This window comes from Mercenaria mercenaria, chromosome 1, assembly GCF_021730395.1.
Source record: "Mercenaria mercenaria strain notata chromosome 1, MADL_Memer_1, whole genome shotgun sequence".
Classification (NCBI taxonomy): domain Eukaryota; kingdom Metazoa; phylum Mollusca; class Bivalvia; order Venerida; family Veneridae; genus Mercenaria; species Mercenaria mercenaria.
The window spans coordinates 38,198,563-38,206,190 of NC_069361.1; the positions used below are offsets into that span (position 1 = coordinate 38,198,563).

Genomic DNA, 7,628 nt, shown 5'->3' on the forward strand with positions numbered 1-7,628 from the left:
TCAAATTCAATAATTATATACGTTAAAATTCGAGTTCTACACTTAAAAAGGTCGACACTGGTATCACAGTTTAATGGATATTTTGTTTAGATTATATTAAGAAGAATAAGACATTACATTCTGTCTTGAAGCAAGAGATACAGGAAAAAAGTACCAAACTGGGCTATCGTATGATTTGGGGATAGGAGTAGCGTTGTGTAATGTTATGTGAAAATGAATTTCAATAAATCGACAGACAATAAAGTTGTCTGTATTAAATTAAAATATGTTTAACTCTCTCGTTAAGCTTTTATATGAGACTAGATAAATGGGATTTTTGAAAATCAAAACTCAACATTGTCACTCGACATTTGTCACTCCGACGTGACATTAACTTAATTACCTATTCAAGAGTTGAAATTATCTTCACAAACTTTATATCATTTTAAAATAGTTTTATATGAAACTGTGACTCGTAATGAGCAAAGCAGTATTTGTTGGCTTCAAAGGCGGTTTTTAAAAATGATCTGGCAGACGTGAAATCACGATTCATCAAAAATGGACGTCAGTAGGTATATTTGAAGATTTGCCTGTTTATTGTCAGTTTCGCTCGGGACGATAAGTTATTTTTAAAAAACATATTAGGTTTTTTTACACAAAAAATAATTAATAATTATCCGGTATTTAATATGTAATTAATTAGTAAAAGGCGGATAATTTTTTAACACGCACCAATACCGTACCCTGGTTGTTCTAAAATATATGTCAAAATACAAGTTATACAGCAACACCAAAACATAACATACTTGCATCGATTCAGACATATGCTGAATTGTATGTATGGCACATTATCGAAATGGAGTTCTCCACTCTCAACTTCAGCGAATTACATCTCAACCATCAATGCCCGAAGCGTTTCAAAAACCTGTAACAAAAGCAATTGTGATGTAGACCCAGTCATCATTTATAACTGTTAGGTCCTAACATATAAAATTAGATAAGGTATATTCTACGTTAGGAAAGTAATTCTGTCTTATAGAAGAAAGACATGAACCGCAGTGCAAAGGTCGTCTCCATTACTGATAGAGGCTATATGTATTATTAGTTACCCTGCTTGTTGGTGACAGGATACGGGATATATGGATTTTCGAGACAGCTTATATACCGTATCCTGTCACCGACAAGCAGTCTAACGATTTTATCTTGCCGACTACCTTTTACATCCTCGCTGTAATTGACATAATTCTTATATTAAAAAAAGCTACTTACAGTTACAGTGCAGACTGGAATCCTGCAATCTTCTCTGGTCATCATGTTTTGATTATTGTTGGGTGAGTTAATTAACACCAGCCATAAAATGTAAAATGAACTGTATTTCGACTGAATCACAAAACACAGAAGCTCATTTATACAGGTTATGAACAGGTGGTTTTGAAAAACTTTTATGTTCCATCCTTTCGAAAAATCATCAGATTACTAGATATCAGAAATGTCTTAAAACTTCGGCTTTCGTCCCGTTTCCTGCTCATTCCTTTATCTTGCAGGTAGATTAAATGATCCTACAGCAAACTACGTCTTACAAATGTGTTAATTCCTTTGCTTTACGATGATTTAACTAAAACATTTCAACCTGGCAATCGCGGCCGTCCCATACAAAGTTACTGCTCTTCTGTTGCCACTAACTTCACGAACCTATTTTAGATAAGAAACATTAGAACGTCAGAAAAACACTAAAATCTTTATCTCGGAAACGATGTCTATATCTGGAGCTTATAATCTGACTTGATTCAAATAACGCTAGCGATGCGGTAGCCATTTTGTTTTTAATCCAAATTCATATCTGAAATGTACTAGCAGGATATGGAATACATATTTATCCTGTCTCCACGTGACGTCTACTGACCAATAGAAATGCAAGAATCTTGTAGGAAGCAAGATAAACATTCATACTTACGTTTGTATGTCGCTGATAAGATTTCGTCTTGTGTACTTTCTGCGTTTATTCAGTATAAAAATGACTAAAGTTGAGAGAATAGTGTAAGCCTTAATATCAGGACTATGTTACGTTGGATTTTCAGCGGGTAAAATCTATATTTAAATTGTGAAAGAACTTTTGAAATTATCATATACTTGATTATTGACAAACGGCTAAAATCCCGCTTGATAATCTGATATTAAAATGCTATGTGCAGATACATTTAAATGTAGGGCTATTTTGATCGTCGATCTATATGTCTCTTTTCTTTTTTTAGCATAAGAATTTAAGGTTAAACCATATAACAAACTTTAAGTAACAAAACAGAATAATGGAATATACGTCCAAATGTTTTAATTAAAAAGTATCGCTTTCATTTTCTGTTTATGTATAATCTCACATTTTGATAATAAAATTTATCGTTATTCACTGAAAGTAATGAAATATAAAGAAAAAGTATATGTATGAAATATATAGCTCTGGTCTTAGCATTGCATTAGTCAAGCTGTTATTAATTGTTAGTTAACCAATAGGTAGCCAATGTTGTCAAAACGGTTGGGTAATATTTGGAGACTCCTGTTATTTGTTCGCAGATGAAACCAACCTAGACTGGACTGAAGCTACAGTAAATTGATGCATGTATACATTTCGAAAGTATTCCAAATACATCTTATGATACACCTTCCTCTTATTAGTTCAAAGATAATGAAACGCATCACAATTTCCTAAATAAATTTATCTTTTTAACGTAGATGAAGAATTTTAAACGCAAACATCCGGTCTATACTTTTCCAGATATAAGTTATAAAATTAATTTTTCTTTTCTGTTGTTTCATTTCATATGTCTTGTTTCAACATGTAATTTATTCTAATTCTTAAGCATTTTTGTGCATCACATGGCAACTTACACATTGTGACACTCGAATCAAAGTCAGAGGAATTATTCCTGAGAGATCAATGCCAACGTTTGTTTAAACAAGGTAAGTATCCTTCTGTACAGTTCATTTTTATATTTAAATAGCAGCCCGCTCTGTAATACTACCCAAGTTGGAGCAAAATGAACAATTAGAGTGGTGGAACCTATGCTCGTGGTATTTTGTACAAATATAATCTAAGAAGCAAGAAAAACTTACCATTTCGATTTGTCTATGCAAATGTTATCCTCTTTTCATCGAAACATATTGTTGATGTGTGTCATCACGTGACTTAGTCGTCTTGTGAGCTATCGACACGGGATACGTGAAAAGGTGAAGTTTCTCCCTGAAGGGAACTTATGCTGGTGGCATATTATATTTTTAAAGCTAAAGCCAAGAAAAAAATCAAAATGCTAAAAAACAACCAAGCATATGCGAGTATAATATTTAGAATATTACACATTTATTGTGTGAAAAACAAACGAAATGAGCATGAAATTTCAATAATATGTGCCTCTATGTGAATACATATTTCTCTTATAGAAATTTAGTCACTATAAGAACAAAGATTAAAAACATGTACTAAATGACAACAACAGTGATTAACTCACTGTCCTGCACTTCTTTGGTGTATAGGAAAACCAATCGCCTCTGCATGTCAGACAGAGCCATTTGGACTTTGTCAAAATACTGAGATCAACATCGATCTTTTCATGGCTCGGCATTTAATTTTTTTTTATCAAAGTTGCTCTTTTATATATTTTATATCTGAATGTAATGCGTGATTTCTAATATACTAACTTTGACTGGGTGATTTTGACGCATTTGTATGAGATTTGTGCAGCAAAAACAGATTGCGTAAAATGTATTTGTTGCTGTATACGTCACGGAAGCCGCACGGGCGGCTATCGCTAGGTTTGTTGTAAAGGCGTATCATCACTGGTCGGTGTGAGCATGACAAGTATTTTCATCTATGCTTCTGCAGCGAGCGTATTTATCGAGATACCTAAAGCATAGGAAAACCGCGAACATAGGTTCCACCACTCTAGTAGTTCCAATGGCTTTATACCAGTGAACCCGGTATTAAACGATTATTTTACTGGCTGTAGATGCAGACGGAAATATCCGGCTCGAGGGGGTAACGAAACTCTTGCCAAGTTACGCATAAACAGTTACTCGAGATCCAGATATTCTAACCCACTCTTACAGCCAGTGACAGAATATATTTTCTTACATGACAAGCTTAACAGATAATAGTAATTTAAAAATAATTCAAACGAATGACTGTCTTTATAGCATTGTTTTCTTACAGTATTTATTTTAAACAAACAGCGGGAAGCCAAAAGGAAATACGTGCTGACGTTTCATAGACAAATACCCAGTTGAGTTCAGGTCTTGATTTTATGCCTGCAGCGTGTCGCACTTGATTTTTATTAACATTTTTAAATGAGTACTGGAATACGTATACGGTAAGGAACAGATAGGAACTATTAAGGTATTAGATTTTTAATCGATTATACGTTTTGAGTTAAAAATGACGATAAGACTCTACTGAATCATTAAACGTCATTTACAATCCGAAAGTCATCGTACAACCGGGATGTAACATGCAGTTTTTCCATCACCGGTGAAAACACCGAAACACCGTCCCGTATGCAAGAATAGTAGTATCCAATAGGACGTTCAAAGTATTTCTCTACCCGTATGGGAATATTTTGAACTGCATCCTAAGATATAGCTTTGCAGACTCGTAGTGGTAACAGTCAATCAAATAAATCAAGTGTTAAAACTCTAGAGGCAATATTTTGTACAAATCTACAATGTATCTGGAACATGATTAGGGTTTGATTTTGTAAAATCTAGACCTTGTTAAAACCCAGGTATTTTGAAGTCGTAAACTAGGTCCAATAAGACATTTTAACTAGAAGACATATTTCCTTCATGGACAAGGTTTAAACTAAAGTCAAAAGTATGTCAATAGGTCAAATCATAGGAGAACATTTTGCAACGGCTCTATATAAGGAATGTTCAGAATGTTTGTGTTTATGGAATATAGGTTTGATATAAACTTAAGTCTACAAAAAGTAGGTCACTATATTAATCGAAGAAAAGCCTTGTTAACATTACAGACGCCAAAATTTTTCCAGAAAGCTATCATGTTTGTCTTAATGAAATCAACGTACTACTTCAAGTTCAAAACTGATAAATCTTAAAATGTTGGTCACTAAGATAAGTAATACAAAAGCATTGTTAACACTCCAGATGTCACAATTTCTATTAAATACTATAAAATTTATAAGAATATATGTCTTTATGACATCCAGTCGTGTTCAAAACTGGTTTATCGGAGATCAAAACCTGGGTCAATGGAATAAATCTAAATGTTTTACCTCATATTTATGAAGCTTTGTCAACATGTTTGTCTTCTTGAAATCTAGGTTTAGTTCAAGACGTGGTTATCTGGGAAAAAGTATTAAAGCGGCATGCCTCCAGATCGTTCGACAACAATTGTTTTTAGATATCTTGAAATAAATGCTATATTTCTTAACAAGGCTTTAAAACTTAATTACTGACAAACTTTATGTTACGGGAACACATGAGAATTTAATACTTTTTACAATGAAAATCGAAAAGCGTTTGTCACGCTTTCACTCCAGGTAAACTGTCTCGATTATAAATATCTATATTTTGAAGTCAGTATTCACTACTTCAGCTATAGCGCTATTGGTTTCGACGACGGGAAAATGTCTTTATTGCCGCGGCGGTCCGGGGTTTAATTCCCGACGCGGTCATCGTTTTTTCTTGATTTGGATTTTTTGAAATATTTTAGAAACAAAAATTCATATTCTAATGTTCATAATATGACAAAAACTTTAATTTGAAAGAAAGATTATTTTTTAGCCAAATCTGGAGGCATGCTGCTTTAAGTCACTTTTTCAAATAAATGAACATTGTCAGTATACTCTAATTTTGTGAAACTTTGTCAGGAGGTTGTCTTAGAGCTAAGTTAAGCCTGATGAAATAAGAAACAAGTCATGGGCCGCTCGGTGATGTTCATGCTTAAAGTGGGCAAAAACATCCTCTCGCGTTTACGCAAATGGTTACTCTTGACTACCTGTTTATACCCAGGGTCCTATCTGTCATATTTCGGGATAAATGTTTTCCACATTTAAAGTGTTGAACTATGCCATTCGTCTTGGCATGTATTTAGGTCAAAGTCAGGTGAGCATCTGTAGGGCCATTTTTGCCCGCTTTTTTATGCAATAATGAAGAAGCATAATATGTTTATCTGACCAAACACCTCGTGTACCTAAAATATTTTAAGTAAAGAAATGAATAAATGTTTTGAATTTTATACAGGTCAGTTTTATTCCAATCTCTTTTTTAGAGAAGGGTGAGATACCACCAAAAAAAATATATTTGCCGAATATAAATTAATTACCTTCAGGAGCCTCTAGAGACAACTGATTCTGGCTGGGAGCAACGGATGACGAAGTTGAAGGCATCTGGACCTGGTACACGAATCACAAACTTCTATCTGACAGATACACAAATTGGTACGGTAGCGAACCGGCAACAGGAAGTTCAATTAATCAGGACTGTGCTGTTCTTTGGGGGCCTTGAGGATACACGTGGGAAGACCATGTCTGTGAACTGAAGTCACATGTTATCTGTGAGAAAAAGTATGAATAATTTACAAGAAACCTAATGAGTGGATCATCAAATATGGTTAAAGATTCAATAGGATAAAATTTAAAGTATGCAAATTCAAAGAGTGAATATCAATATGTATTAATGCATTTCATAATTTTGCTCCACATGAACATCAACATTTTTTTTTCAGTTCCACCGTGAGAATTGAGAATGAGATTGTTGGCTGAACAGATTCAATTTTTTCTGTGTTTACTTATTCTGGAGTATAATAAACAAGATTTTTTTTCAGTTATCCATTTTTATTACAAAATTATTATTTATGTTAGAGCGCCATATGCCTGTTAAAAACGAATTAACATTCAAAGTGTACTTTTTGCTTGAAATTTCCACCTTACAACAACTTCAACGTAATACACCTTTTCAATAACAAAACCGTCAAGAAAAAAAAGAGTTCTTTTCTGCTGCCCGTTTAAACAAAGTTTAACAAAAACCAGTTTTGTTGAGCAGACGATGGCTGATTTTTGCTTGATTATATCGTTCGACAACAAATATTTACGGATCCAGTCACTCAGCGAACGGTAGTTGAAACATATTTTATTCCCAGTAAAACATGTACAAATTAAATACATACATCATAGTTTGAACAAGATAAGTAGGAAAGATAAGAATGAAAGACACATAGAATTCTTCTCCTTTGTGGACAAAATTATATGTGCAAATACTTGAGCTCTAGTTGTTATTGTCACATATTCTCCTACAGAATTGTAACTGAAATGGAAGTATATATTTTGGTAAGCCTGAAAGATTTCAGATAAAACATATAAGCAAATTTTGACAGATATTGTTAGAAGCTGATTCGTCCAAACAAAAAAAACGCACCATATTTCAGAATTTATTTATTTCCAAAGTGCCTTTGTTGCGTAATCAAGTTAGACATGGGGACATTCGCAAATTTCCCAAACGGGCCCAAGTATTTCATACTAAAATGTGGACCAGGCTTGTGCCTAACTATAATTCATAATTTAACTGATTATAATTAATTAACAAATTTGAAATAATTGAAAGTAATTGGTAATTGAGACAAAAGTCAATTAAAATAATTGTAA

The 7,628-nt window shown here is 33.4% G+C and overlaps 1 long non-coding RNA gene across 1 annotated transcript; it reads left to right on the forward strand.

Moving 5' to 3' along the window:
• Positions 1–1,943: 1,943 nt before the first annotated feature.
• LOC123545666 (uncharacterized) lies at positions 1,944–6,810 on the forward strand. The gene is made up of 5 exons (XR_008369853.1): positions 1,944–2,060; positions 2,488–2,579; positions 2,835–2,934; positions 6,317–6,551; positions 6,713–6,810. It is a non-coding gene; the product is annotated as an uncharacterized LOC123545666 (long non-coding RNA).
• The last annotated feature ends 818 nt before the right edge of the window (positions 6,811–7,628 follow it).